The sequence below is a fragment of the Heterocephalus glaber genome, unplaced genomic scaffold (assembly GCF_053883595.1).
Source record: "Heterocephalus glaber isolate CG9 unplaced genomic scaffold, H.glaber_assembly_v1.0 deba00001452, whole genome shotgun sequence".
NCBI classification, from domain to species: domain Eukaryota; kingdom Metazoa; phylum Chordata; class Mammalia; order Rodentia; family Bathyergidae; genus Heterocephalus; species Heterocephalus glaber.
Genome location: NW_028258302.1, coordinates 18392295 through 18408005, shown reverse-complemented (window position 1 = coordinate 18408005; position 15711 = coordinate 18392295).

The window sequence follows — 15711 nt, the reverse complement described above, 5'->3', positions numbered from 1 at the left end:
GAGTCCTGTGGCAGGGGACTCGTGTCTGGGGTAGGCTTGATCACTTGACAGTCTGTAGTTCGGAGTTTCTTCAGAGGGTCACTGTCCAGACAGAGGGGACATGGTGCCAGGGAGGAGCAGGGACTGCATAGGAATCAGATCCAGGGGAGGGCTTCCTGGGAAGCAGGTGCCCAGCCTCTCTTCCTTTCCTTTCCTTCCTTACCCATTGCTCAAGACCCAGCTGGGCAAGTTTGCGATCTGTTCCCATGGTAGAAATTAGCTCATGCCTTTGACCTGGGGACAGCAGAGAACGGTACAGCATAGCTCCTCACCTCTCAGCAACAAGGTAAAGCGAAGGGCAGAGAGTCCATCTCAAGGACAGGAACAGCATTTATTGAGCATTTTTTTCCCCAGCCACTATTCTCATCCTCTGGGTAACACTGTAAGGAAAGCACTATTGTGTATTTCCATTTTACAGATGCAGAAACAAACACAGAAGTTAAATGACTTTCTCTTGCAAGGGTAGTGACAGGACCTCAATTATATCAGACTCCCCGGGAATCAGATGTCCAAATATTGTGAGCACTTTCTCCTTACACATTGCTGTGGTGAGTGGTATAGAGGTAGTGAAGACAATTAAGATGTGATTTCTACTCTCATAGAATTTACAACATGAGGACAGAGGCGAGGCCTCACTTATCTTTGTATTCCCAGCGCAGGGCCTGGCAATACACTGCGTGTTGCATAAAGCACAGACTGTCAGTGCTGGAAGCTTCTGATCTTTGGAGTTCAAAGATACCAATCCTAGCTGGGTATATTGGATCATGACTGTAATCCCAGCACTTGAGAGGCCGAGGCAGGGGATTGCCGGGAGTTCAAGGCCAGCCTGGGCTACATAATGAGTTCAAGGCCAGTCTGAAGTACATACCGAGACCCCATCTCAAAAAAAAAAAAAAAAAGAAGGATACCCATCCCATTAATTTACAGATGGGGAAACTAACACTGGAAGAAGGAGTAAATTGGTATGGAATGGATAGGAGTTTGGGCTCTGGAACCAAACCTCCTGATTTAGTTCTCAGCTTTACCACTTCCCTGATATGGAGCTGTGAATTGGTCACTTACCCTCTCTGAGTCTGTTTCCTTGCCTGAAAAAGAGAGATAAAGTTGTGGGAAATGAGATTATCCCTGAATGAGGTTTAGCATAACAGCACACAATCCCACTGCCTGTTTGCTCTGATTATTATTAACCAGCCTCAGTGAGTCAGTAGCAGATCTGAACAGATTTGGGGCTTTCTGATTCCCTGTCAAGTGCCCTTCCCAGCTTTCTATGGTTCCTGTGTTCACTGGAGTGCAGTCAGGGAGAATGGGGGTCACCGAGGAGGGGTGGTGCATGTGATCGGTTGCTTGCTGCCATAGGGGACAAATGCCCACTTGGTCCCTGAGCCCGTATCTCAGCGCCTCCACCACGCCTTCTTCCCATCTTTGAAGCCTCTCCTTCTCTCCCTGGTGGACTTGAGTTCAGAGACTTACTGCTGGCTGGAAGACATGCTGAGACTCCTGATAACATGCCCTCACCTCCCATTGTAATTTCCTCTGGGCCAGAAGGGAGGGGCGAGCCAGACTGTAGCCAGCAGGAAATTCCCAGGGAGCAGTGAGGGACAAACTCAGAGGGCAGTCAGCGATGCTATCTCCAGCTTGAATCTCAGCCTCCTCTGAGCCAGCAAGAGACTCAGCCAGCCACAGGAGAGGATTTTCTGTTTGTTTTCCTCTGGCTCCACTTCTAATGAGAGAATTTAATTAAGAGCCTGATTGCTTTGCCTGGGGAATAGAAATCTGAGGGGACAGCAGGGCTGGATAGCTACGAGGGAGGAAGGGAGGGAGGGAAGGGCCCCTCTTGACCCAGAACTGCTTGGGCTTAAGCCCATCCAGCTGCAGCAGAGAGCTTCAGCTCACTGGGGATATGTTGTCGATTCCAGGACAAGAATCTTTGCCTACAGGAACCTGAGAAATTTTAGACTTCATGGCACAACTTTAAAGAAATTTAAACCAGCCAAGGAATGGACCCAGTTTGATATTCTCCAATGTTGCCACTCACCCTACTAAGGAAAAAATTATTTGATGGCACTTTTTAAAGCAAGTCAGGGAAGGCTTTATTCAGGACAACTCTGATGGACATAGTGACTACAGCAATAGGATTCCTCAGTGAGGGAGAGGAGATTGTAACTCTGGATACAGTATGGGTGAGTTGGGGTTTACAGCCAAGGAGTGGAAGAGGAGTCAGTAGATGAAAATCACCAAGAGGAAATGTCTGGGGGATTCTGGCTAAGCCAACCTCACAGGATCCTTGCTGGAAATCAGACAGCACCAGGGGGATCATGGCAATGGGGTGAGCAACCTGATCCAAACATTAAGGGTGATCAGATATAGAGGGAGGGTGTTCTTGCTAACCTGACTTAGCAAGGTTCTTTGTTAAAACTCTGTGTTCAGCTGGGCATGGTGGCACACATCTGCAATTCCAACATGCTGGAAGGCTGAAGCAGGAGGATCATAAGCTTGAGCCCAGCCTGGGAAACTTAGTGATTTAGAGAGACCCTGCCTCAAAATAAAAAATAAAAAAGGGCTGGGGATGTAGCTCAGTACAAAGGCCCTGGGTCCAACAACCCTTGAACCTAGTACTACAAAACAAACAAACAAAAAACCCCTGGATTTTACAAAGAAGTACACAGGCCTGGGAGAGTGTTCAAAAGCCTGAATAAAGTTTGATTAAGCAGAGAACCTCTGTCACTTTAACAAGTACTACTGAATAATTTTCTTTGACAACACTACTCCAACTGTCTTATCCAAGCTGCTGGGTACAGAGGAAAGTCAATGGACCTGGGTTCCGATTCTAGCCTCAGCTTCCTCATTTGCCAAAGGGGACAATTCTACCATTCACATGATCCATCTATAAAATGAGGGTAATGATACTTTCCTGCAGTGTTGCGGGGAGGAATGAGACAGGATCCGGCAAATAAAAGGGAGATGATGTATCTGAGAAAGGAGCCCGGGCATGGTAGCGAAAATATAATAGGAATTAGTGCCACAGGATTAGCATTCTATTAGGCTGTATGGAGAGCAGCTCCAAAGTGGGTTGGGAAGCCCAAAATGAAGTCTCCCAAGTCACGACCCTTCAGAGATTTGGCAAAACCATCACCCAGGTGTCCTTCCACTGTCTGGGATCTCCCAGAGTATGATGGATAGGCCATTGGCTCAAGGGCACAGGGCCTTGTATGGACACTGCATGGACACTGCATGAATACTGCATAGATTGGGCCCTAAAAAATATGGGATAGAGATTATATTGTTTATACAATGGGCCGAGCTCCCTTCTAAATCCCTTAGAGCAGTAATGGCAAACCTTTTAGAGCTTTCAATAATACAAACAGCCCAAGTGCTGTAGATTTGCCACCACTGCTTTAGATGAAGGGTCCTTGAGGGTATCCTACTCAGAACCCCCTCCTGGCTAGCAGGAGCTTTACTTTCTTGCTTTTATGTCTTTTTTCTTACCTTTATATCTGTTAAATAAACTTTCACCTTACCCCTCTGTCCATGATTTCATTCTTTGTCACTATGAGACACAACCCCAGCATTCCAGAAACAGGAAGTGGCTGGGAGAAAATCCTCTGCCTCTCGAGGGCTGTGTGAACTCAGGTAAGCACAGCACCTCTGTGAGCCAGTTTTCTCATCTATAAATGGGGCTGTTAGTGCCTGCTTCATTGGCTATTGTGAAAATTAAATGCAATGAGAAATGAAAATACCGACTACTGCACCCAGCCCACAGTAAGCACTCATTAAATGTTAAAATAGAACACCCCTCACCCTGCCATTGTCACCAGATCCCTGAGGTCTTTCATGGAGGGAGGGGTTGCTGAGGAGAACTGTTTGTGGTTTGGCCTAACTTCCTACCTCTTGGCTTTCTGAGGCTTCTCAGGGCTGGGTGGGTAAGTTATTCCTGTGGAAGAAGACACATTTTCCTTGACTTTCCCCAGGGCCGGCATACAATGGAGCTAGGGTTGGAATAGTCATTTAAACAACATCCACTGATCAGGTCTGTTAAGAAAAAAAAGCAACAACCAACATAGTCTGATTATTTTAGCCTAAAGGGCTGAAGTGATTTATGAGAAACAGTGCACCCCCTAAGAGGAGCTGATTTTCTTTGTTAAAATTGGATTTGACAAAGAAGTACACAGATAGTCCAGGGAGAATTTTCAAAAGCCTGACTAAATTTTGGTCAAACAGAAAATCTCTGTTAAGAAGTATTACCGAATCATTTTTATTCAGTTTAACTCATAGTGTATTTAACTCATGGTGAAGTCGTTTGGGAAGGGCTTTGATGTTTTTGCCCCACAGTGACCAGCAGGAGACCCCTGTCTAGACATCCCAGCTCTGTGCAGATCCAAAGCAGAGGCCTGGATGGGCAGGTCCTTCCAAGATACAATATCATCAGTTGTGGCAGCTTGTCCTGCCCAGACCTGCACATGGCCTGCTTTGGGAGCCAAGGAGAAGAATGTCAGGCCTGGAGCTGCCTGTGGCTGCCCTGTAAGCCTCTGTCCTGTGAGGGTAGCTGACAGGGACCAGCCTTCCTTCTCCTTGGCAGCCCTCTTCCCACTGCTCTCGTCCCCCAGAGCCACTTCTTCTGGCACTAAGGAGCTGAGGCCGGTTTTCTTAGGAAGAACTGAAGCAGCAAGAAACAGAAAAGAACCATGTGGACTTGGCTGTGAACACTCATTCATGCTCAGGTGAGTTCTTGCAAGATGACATGGCCAGGATCCCTTGTTTCTCTGAGCTTCCATTTCCCTCTCTCCCTCACTTTATTCTGTTTTCTACTCAGATGTCTCCTCCCCAGGGATCCTTCTCTGCCACTCCACTCCATCACCTCTATCTTCTTACCTTGTTTCTTGTTTTTCTTAGCACTTACCTGACATTGTATTTTTATTGTTTGCTGTCCTTCTCCTCCATTAGTGTCTTTTTCATTTGCTAGTCTACCCTGGACCGAGATGGATGACTGTACACACGAGGCACCCGGTAAGTACTTCTCAAATGAATAAAGTAATGTAAAACAGAGCTATCATCTTCCTGGCAGGATCCCAGGAGGATTCCAGCATGTTGGAATCCCACTTCTCCACTGCCCTGCGCTGTGACCTTGGACAAGTTACTTTCCCGGTGCTCTGTAAAAGTGACACAATAAAAGTATCTCCCTGTGCTGTGAGAAGCACATGTAATGATGTCTATAAGGTGTTTTTCACAGTGCTAGGCACATACTATACTAAGTGCTCATGTAAGGGGCTACATGAGCTGAGTGGTAGAACGTGTGTTACAAATGCTTGAGGCTCTGGGTTTGATCCCTAGCAACCCCACACCCCCAAAAAGGATCAGGTACTTTATAAACAGTAGTTGAATTGACTTGTGTGTGACAGAGGGAACTCCAGAAGTAAGGTGTAGGATGGAGGAAAACAAGGATCTACAATGGAGCAGACCAGGCAGGAGGAGGCTGTTCTAGGAACTGTGGAGCCCGACTCCAGCCAGTGGTGTGGGGAGAAAGAGGAGGGGACAAAAGTGAGAATTATTCCGAGATCCCCACTCGGTTCCCCAGGGCTAATCCCGGACCCATGGAGAGACATAGGGAGCATCCCCAGTTGTCCCTGTCACCCTCCACAGTCCTGTAGTCCATGTGCTCTTCTGTGGGCTGCCAGGGCAGTCCAGGCCAGCACTACTCAAATATTCCAGTCCCTAAGAGGAAGGGCTGAGTTCACTCAGTGAAACCAACAGAGCCAGGAAGCTGACAAGGCCCACTGCCCTCCCTGGCATTTTCCTAGGCACGGCACAGCACTTAAATAATTCTTGAATTAATTTTCATGGCAGCCTTGGAAGAGGGGAATTATCCTTCCTATTTTATGGGTGAACAACCTTCAGCTCAGGGGGGTGATTACTCTCCCCAGGGGAACTGGGGGGAAAATCAAGAGCCACTACTCACGAGGGCTTGCTAGATGCAGACATTGGCTTAAAGAGCACTTTCCATAGGATATCTCCCAACCAATCCATGCGGTTTATGCTTTGTTGTCCTCATTTTATATATTTGTTGTAGTGCTGGAGATCAAAGGCTTTTACACAACTATATCCTCAGCCTCTTTTTAAAAGAATTTTTTTTTCCTTTTTATTTTGACACAGAATCTAAGTCACTAAATTGCCCATGGTGGGCTCAAACTTGCTATCCTCCCGCCTCAGTCTCCTAGAGTGTTAGGATTATAGGCATGCACCACCATGCCCAGCTCCCCATGAGGAAACAGTATGGAACAGTCAGCAACTTGTCCAAGGTCTTCTAGCTAAGAAATGACACAACCTGGATCCCAACATAGGGAGCTGGTTCTGGGGCCCTCGCCACTTGGCCTGAGTCTATTTCTGTAATCATAAAATAGTAACATCTACGACTCAATGGAAATAAAAGAAATCCTAACTCACAGGGAAGCATTATGAAAAAACAAAGTGTGCGGTAGGGATCCCTGTCCCAGAAACAAGCTGAAAGGTTAGGAGAGTGGCTGATAGCTTCAAAAAGGTGCTTCTCTGCCTTTCTCCCTCTGTATCCCTAAAGCTCACAACCCCCCTGTGCCTGAAGGGGCTTTCAGCTGCGTGCACGTGTGTTCCACCTCATTACAGAGAGGAATCTGTACGGCAAAGACTCTCATGTTGCACTGAGCAGAGAGAAGTAGGCCTGGATGTAAACCCACACACCCACCAGCCTCATTACTTTATAATCCCACCCCACTACTCCCACAGGGACCCAACCAAGCTGAAAGGCAGGTTTAACTCTAAAGAGTGGCACAGGAAAAAAAAATAATAATACATGAGTGCTGCTTCCAAATTTAACCTTCAGATATTGTGGCAAGAGTAGCTCTCATCATTCCAAAGAGAAGACATTTTGACAGTCTCTGAAATCCAAGGGAAATTTCTGGCATAGATAATGAATAGATGAATTTGAGATTCCTAAATAACCTTTTAAAATCTTAGCTATTTCCTTCAAAACATAAGGAACCTCCAAATTTCATGTAGAAATAAACATGTTAAAGTTGATTTTTTGCTTATCAGGCCAAAGAAATGTGAAATGATGGATAATACCTAACAATGGCTGGGGTGTGGGGAATTGCACTACCAAGACGGTGTTGGAGAACAGTTTGGCAGCATCTATCAAAATGTTAAGAAAGCATTTTTGACAATTCTCTTGCCAATTATCATCTTATAAAAATACTCTCACACACATACATGGATTGTTTATGATAGTGAAAAAAAATGAAAGTGTCCTCAGTCCTTTGACTTCCTTTTAATTAAACAAACAATATGTCTACATTTTGAGCTACCGTAAAGCACTTAAAAATCACTTCATAGGGCTGGAGGTGTAGTTCAGTGGTGGAGTACTTGCCTATCATGTGGGTTTGAGCCTCAGCATATCAAAAAAACCAAAACGAAATGAAAAGACACAACTCAGTAGATTTCTGTATTGATATGATAAGCTCTGAGTAAAAAAGGCTTCAGTGAGAAATGTAAAGTTTGGGACTGCGATGTAGCATAGGAATAGAGTGCTTGACTAGTGTATAGGAGGCTCTGAGTTTGATCCCCAGCACTGAAAAAGAAAAAAAAAAAAAGCAAGTCACAGAAGAGTGTTCAGGTAGCCAAACTACATTTGTGTATATATACCTCTATAAAAATGCACATAAATGCTAGAAAGTAACTGAGAAGGAATCATGGGAACCAGGGGGTCAGCTGGAGAGGAAGGAGATGGTACAAGGACTTTCCCCTTTTATTCTTTCATGCATAGTATACTGTTGGTACTTTTTACAGGCATATGACTTGTGTGCTTTAAATAAAATAAATATAAAAGAAAGAAGGCTGGGGATTTAGCTCAGTGGTGCCGCTGACTGCCTCGAAAGCACAAGGTCCCGAGTTTGATCCCCGGTACCAAAATTAAAAAAAAGAGAAAAGTAATTAGGAAGTTTGTGAGCAAGCTGCTTTATGTCAGCAACCTTCACGCTCCAAATTATGTTATACTAAAGTTACTTCTGGCACTAAAGTTCTACAAATACTTAAAAAAAAAAAGAAAAGAAACATTTAAACCAAGTATGGTGGCATGAGCTTGTAATCCTAGTACTTAGGAGAGGCTGAGGCAGGAGGACCTTGAGTCGAAAGCCAGTATAAGCCATATAGTGAGACTCTGTCTTGAAACACTGAAAAAAATAAAATAAAGCCATTTAAACTAAAGGTTTCGCAGCCTAGCTTGAGTCAAGATTATCCTTGAGACTTGTTTAGCATCTCCAAAAACTCTGAATCCAAAAGCTTCTCTCAAAAACATTGCTGAATTGTTTTATTATATTTGAGTTTTATTTCTTTCTTTGTTTTCTGGTCCTGGGGATCAAAAGGAGGGCCTTATGCATGTTAGGCAAGTGCTCTCCCACATCCAGCCCTTGTTATGTTTATGAGTTTGTTGTTGTTGTTGCTTTATTTTGTTTTGTTTTGTGAGACAAGATCTTGCTACGTAGTTCAGGCTGGATTTAAACTCATTATGGTAGCCCAGGCTGGCCTTGAACTTGTGGTGATCCTTCTGCTTCAGTCTCCCAAGGCTGAGATTAAAGGCATGTGCCACCAATGTCTGGTTAATTTTTTTTAAAAAAACAAATATGGCAGAGCTGGGGATGTAGCTCAGTGGTAGAGCACTTGCTTAGCATATTTGAAGCTCTGAGTTTGATCTCCAGCACCACCAAAATCTAATAAATAAATATGGTAATTGAGGCTCAGAAGGGAAAATTTTTTTCTCAAAATCACAAAGCAGGTGGCACATACCCCTGAGTTGGTGGCTTCTCCCTGCTTGTCCCAAGTCCCAGGCATTTAAAAAAACCAGTTTTCCCCTTTTTCCCACTCAGCCTCCTCCAGAGCAGACCAGCTGTGAGTACCACAGAATCAAACCTCAAACATTTTAAAGCAGCTCCAAAAACATTTGCTCCTGTGTAGAGGAAGAACATCCTTTGAGGAAGATGCTAAATTGCCTTAATTATATTTCTTTCAAAGGCACAACATGCCCATCTGCTTTCGTGGTAGGAGGTGTGGATGCATGCTGAGCACAAATACAAATCAAACCAAATACAAACACGATTAGCAGGTCCATGCTGCCCCAAAGTCCTGGAAGAGAGGGAGGGTGGTGTCCACGGTGTAGGCAGCAGATTGGCTCAGCTCTGGGGCTCCTCTTCACCCTGGGTCCCAGCTGGAAGCAGCTGTGGCCAACTTCTAAACTTCTACTATGATTTTTTTTTTTTGGTACTGGGGATCAAACTTGGGACCTTGCGCTTGCGGGGGAAGGCAGCAGAACCACTGAGCTAAATCCCCAGTTAACTTCTAAACTTCTAACACGGGGATTGGGAGTGGAGTGGAGACCCCAGTGCTGGACTGGAAGAGGCTGCCCCTCTGGGGCAATGCTGGTTCAAAGCAAGAGCATGACTGTGAAGTCACTGTGTCATTGGAAGTCAGTGAAGATGCAAGATAGAAGGGGCTTTGGGATGTCAGAGTGGAAAGTATATGTGTGCTAGATCATAGAGCCATGGATAAAAACCCTGGCCCTGCTGCTTCCTAGCTTTGTGACCTTGGGCAAGATACGTAAATCTTTCATAAATTTCTTCTGTTTTTTTTCTTTCTTTCTTTTTCAGTACTAGGGATGGAACCCAGGGCCTCACTCATGTTAGACAAGTGGTCTATTACAGAGCTACATCCCCATCCCTTTTCAACTTTTATTCTGAGGCAGGGTCTCTCTAAATTGCTCTTGAACTTGCAGGCCTCCTGCATCAGCTTCCTGAGTAGCTGGGATTACAGGCATGCATCACCACACCTGATGCACCCTTCTTTCCTGCTGCTCGGCCAGGAAGGATGGAGAGAAGAACTGCAGCAATTTGTAGAAAGGACAGCAACTGAATCCATGTCCCTGAAGGATAAATACACACCGTCTTATAAGTGGCCAGACTGTCGCTGAGGCTAAAAATTGGATTTGGGGTATAATAATGTGATAGAGCTAAATTAGGGACCCCTGACCCATTTTTGTGCTATGGATCCCTTCAAAAATCTAATAAATCTATGGACTCCTTCTAAAACCATGTTTTTAAATATTTAAAATAAAATACATAGGATTACTAAGGAACAAATTATAACGAAATACAGTTGTCAACATATTTTTATGAATCCGTGATATAATAATAAAAAAGCTTCTTTATTAATGCATGAAATAACAAGACCTAGCAGCTGGTGCGATAACCAGTCTAATTGCAAAGTGGTGATGAACATAAAAAATATTTTAAGATATCTCCAATAGCCATAATGTTATCCCAAAATACCTGATTTTGATGGGTACTAATGTCACAGGAATTGCTAATAATATGTGGCTTCATCTGTAAGTAAAGTGATGCAAACATTCAGATAGAGACAGTGAAAACATGGACGGAGTATTTCCTGGTTTAAATCCATACCATACCTGAATTCTGCCTCCAGAGCTCTTGCAGGCCCCTGGACTTGGGTAACACTGCTGCCTAGACTGCAATGGTGGGCACCAGCCTGAAACATATTAGAAATCAGACATCGCTACACTTGGATGACGTCCCAATGGCTTGTTTCATTGAAAAAGACCAAACTTTTGACCACATGTGTAAAGTTCCCCCATGCCAATGTGCATGCCTGGGGAAGAAGAAGGTCTTTGGTTGAGTGGCCCATCTGAGGGACCAGGACCACCCTGAGACTGGCACGGGAGGGTCCCTTCTGGTTCTTGGTGTCTTTGATGGGTAGCTTGACTACATGAAATAGGTAGCTCAATTTTTAAAAACTATTTTAGACTTTTAATTTTAGTCCTGGCTCTGTTTCCAACAGACAAGATTTACTCTCCTAAATGGGGCCTTCATTGGATGAATGCCAAGGAGTGTAGCTAGCACTAGGAATGTGTTTATTCAATTGCATTTATTGAGCATATTGTAAGTCAAGACTCCTTTAGGGTAAGGGAGTAAAACATAATATGGGGGTGGTGGAAGGAAAGACATGGGCTCACATAGCTGAAAAGGTCTAGAAATAGCACCATGTCAGGTACAGCTGGATGTCGTCTCTATTTTTCCTACCTGAACCACAAGACCTGAGTGAGAGAAGCTCCGTAAGGAGAGGGCTCCCTAAGGGAAAATCAGGTCACTGATACCAGAAGTAAGGGGAAGAGAACTGGAAAAGGACAGCGAATGCCCTCTAATCCAGCTGATTCCTCTTCACCTTGTTGGTGAGGAAGGGACCCCACACCAGACAGCAGAAGATGGTAGAACACGTGATACCTGATAATAGGCAGATGAAACAAGCAAAAGCTTGCTAATCACGTAGATTCACAGCCCCAGGAGGACACAGACTGACATGAGGATGGCACTCAGGGACACAGTACACAAGCAGGGGCTGTAGGAGGTGGACATTGTAGTTAACCGAAAGGTGGGCTGACTCCTGGTTTCTAAGGGAAGATGTGACAGCTGGCAGGGGGTGATGCTTGTTAGGTAGAGGAGCAGGTGGGAGTAGTGGGTCTGGTCAGAGGGGACTGGCAGGCAGGGGAGTCTTTCCTGCTGGGCAGGGAAATCTGGAGCAGAGTAACAGGTCTTTGGGACCTTGCAAGCCTCAGAGATGCAAGAAACACATGAAATTTTAGGCCTTACAATACACCCTCTGAAGGTCTTCCCATGTGCCCTGTGTGCTCTTAGACAAAGGATATCTAATTGTTGACTGGGAATGCTTCACATGTCTGGTGCTCCTGACCTTGAGCTCCATTAAATCAACCTGAAGCTAATGTTTTAAGACCTTTTCTACCTGCCCGCCCTCTGCTTGATCTGGCCATGGAATTCTGACCCACGTTTGGACATTTAGGAATTTAGAAATGACTTCCTCAGTGGAGTTGTCTTTGTTATACCCTAAATTTAATGTAAATTTTTTTTTACTTGGGAGGCTGAGGCCAAAGGATCACAAATTCAAGGGTAGTTTGGGTAACTTAGTGACAGTGAGACTGTTTCAAAATGAAAAATTAAAATAAAAGGGCTGGAATGTAGCTCAGTGGTAGAGCACCTCTGGATTCAATACCCAGTATAAACAACAACAACAAAAAACAACTCACTATCCACTGAATGACCCACAAAACCTAAAATCTTTATTACCAGAGCCCTTTATAGAAAAAATGGACTGGTTCCTGGTATAGAATAATGAATCTCACTGAGAAGGGCACACCTAGGTAAGGGGGCTTAGGTTCAAATCCACACCTGGGTGGGTTTCCTCATCTATAAAAGGAAGGTGAAGACCATCCAGCATGGGCTTTTTTCTGGGGATGACAAAAAGTCTGAGATTTAAATAGTGGCAATGGTTGCACAACTTTGTGAATATACTAAAAAAAATTACTGAATTGTTCACTTTAAAAGAGTAAGTTTAGGGGCCAGGGATTTAGCTCAGTGGTTTCGCCGCCTGCTGCGCAAGCGCAAGGACCTGAGTTCAATCCCCGGTACCAAAAATAAAAAATAAAAGAGTAAGTTTGGTCTGGGAGTGTAGCTCAGTGGTAGAGCACTTGTACAAGATACTGGATTTGATCTCCAGCACTGCAAGAAATAATAAGAAGAAGAAGAAGAGGAAGAAGAAGAAGAAGAAGAAGAAGACGACGACGATGACGAAGAGGAAGAGGAAGAGGAGGAAGAGGAAGAAGAAGAAGAAGAAGAAGAAGAAGAAGAAGAAGAAGAAGAAGAAGAAGAAGAAGAAGAAGAAGAAGAAGTGGATTTATGATCTGTGAATTGTATTTCAATCAAAAAATAAAAAGTCCTCACCTCCAAAGGCTGCTGTAGAGATTAAAGGAGATCAGGTGTGTGAAGAGTGTAGCACAGCACCTGGCACAGAGTAGGGTCCTTCATCTCATCGTTTTCATCATCTTTGTCCTTCTCTTCATTGTTTGACAGGGAAGTCATTTGAAACAAAGCAGTCAAAAAAAGCTTGGTGTCTTAGTTGACCTGTTACTTTCTATTTTTCAAGTTACCTAGAATAGTAAAACATATGGCAAACAAGCAAAATCAGCATTCGCGTTGAAATTACACTATCTAAATTAAACTGTGTATCTTAAAAATAAATTCCATTTCCTTAAAATATTATCATGCTTGACAAATCTGACTATACAAAAAATAAACTTTTCTCTATGGTAAATGACACTAATGAACAAACTCAAAATAACAGATTAGGGAAAAATATTTCCACGTAAAACAAAAAGTTTAGGGCTGGGGGTGTGGCTCAGTGGAATGACTGCCTGCTATGCAGAAAGCCCTGATTTCATCCCCTACATTGCAGAAAAACACCAAAAACAAACACAAAAAATTCACAAAGGGTAAATATAAAAAATTGTCCTAAGAAGTAACTAGGAGGAAAACAACCTACTAGAAAAATGGGCAAACAACAGACAATTCATAGAAGTTGACTCCAAAAGGCCAAAATGCTTACAAAAGAATGCTCACATTCAGGGAAATACATATCATTAAGAAACAAGAGAGTCTGTGCATGGTGGTGCTTGCCTATAATCCCAGCACTTGAGAGGCTGAGGCAGGAGGATCACTGTGAGTTTGAGACCTGGTCTCAGAAAAAAAAAAAAAAAGAGCCAGGAGGTACCTTTTTTTTTTCATTACATTGGCCAAAATTTAAACAATATAATTCAGGAAAGTATTAATAAACCACTGAGGGCCAGGGATGTAGCTCAGTGGCACCTCACCTGCCTGGCAAGCACAAGGTCCTGAGTTTGATCCCTTGTTCCACACACACACAAAAAAGCCACTGAATCGCTATAATCTTAGGGAAAATAATCTAGAACTATTTACTAAAATTCAAAGCATAAATAATTTTTTCCTCAGCAAGTGGAAATAAAAGTGAAAACATAAAAGATGTATACGTGGAGATTCACTGAAGCACTCTTTGTAACAGCAAAAAGCAAAAAAAACCAAAAGCAACCATCAGTGAGAAAAGGCAGAATATACCATATTAGTCTACATACCTCACATAGGATGTGACCGCTACTAAAAATGAAATTCTGTATGTGGATGTGAATGGGCTCTCAGACATGATACTTAGTTTTTAAAAAAAAGGGTGCAGAGAGTATATTATTATAGTCATGATCCACATGCTGTGTTATTATATAAAATGGGAGGGGCCACACATGTACAATATCTGCTTAACTGTGCCTAGCTCTGGAAGAATGTATAAGAAAGGCAGCACTGTGGCTTTGAAGGGGACAATGGGGTGCTGGCTCACCTTTGAATATTCTTGTGTACTTTTGGAATTTTTTATTTTAGTTTTTTAGGTTTTTTTGGTACTGGGGATCGAACTCGGGTCCTTGAGCTTGCACAGCAGATGGCGAAACCACTGGGCTAAATCCCCGGCAACTTTTGGAATTTTTAATTGTGCCAATTTACTGCTTTAAAATTGCAGGGGCTAAGGGTTGGGGATTTAGCTCAGTGGTTCCGCAGCCTGCCTCTCAAGTGCGAGGTCCTGAGTTTGATCCCCGGTACCAAAAAAAACTAAAATAAATTTTTAAAAAATTGCAGGGGCTGGAGGTGTAGCTCAGAGGTAAACTATGTGCCTAGTACATGAAAAGCCCTGGGTTTGATCCTCAGCACCACACACACACACACACACACACACACACACACACAAGATTAATAGGTAGAACTAAAAATACTGGAAAGATAATCACAATGTACTGTTAAAGGAGAAAAGTATATTCCAGAACAATATAGAACAATATTTTTCCTTTTTGTAGAAAAAGGAAAGAAAACAAAGCAAACACCTGACACTATACACACACAGACACACACACACACACACACATTTGCCTAGGCACTGAAGAAAGAAAATCTTAGCTGAGCGTGGGGTTGTATGTCTGTAATCCCAGCACTCAGGAAGCTGAGCAGGGCTACATAGTAAGTTCAAGGCCAGCCTGAACTGCACAGAATGAGATCCTGTCTCAAAAAATAAAAAACACACATGGCCACATATAACTGCCATGATTTAAAAATAATATTTAAAATAAGTGCCCTTCCTCCCACCTCCCTCCCTTCCTTTTTTTCTGGATTACTTTTGAGCTAAAGACTCTGGTCTGCAGATTTTTACCCCAACTCTTAGTGTCTCAGATATGGTAGGAAGCTGCTCTTGTTCTCCTTAGACCTGCAGTGGCAGGATGGGTGTTGCTTTCTTGGTCCTTAGAAATTCAGGTTCTATGTTTTTACCAGACAGACTTGTCCCTCCTCACCCTCCTTATGCAGGCAAGAAACTTAGAGATTTCCTCATATATGAAAGGGATTTGGGAACTAGACAGCAGGACAAGGAGTGGGTGGCATCTCATCAGGTCCCTGGAGAGCTACTGGGGCCTCTGAGAGTCACATTTTTGGTATTTTTAGAAAGGAGATTGTTGGTGAGTCTCATTCCCCAGCAATGGCCCTGGACACGTCATTCTCATGCAGAGCGAAGGGCTGGGCTGAGTCTCAGATGGTTGGTCCTGTGGGACTTCCAGCCAGCCTGGTGACCTGCTGGCTCTGGGGGCTTGATTTGCTTTTTAGTTAAGAGCATCAGGGTTGGGCTGGGGTTGGAGCTCAGCAGTAGAGCACTTGCCTAATATGCACAAGGCCCTGGGTTCCTTCC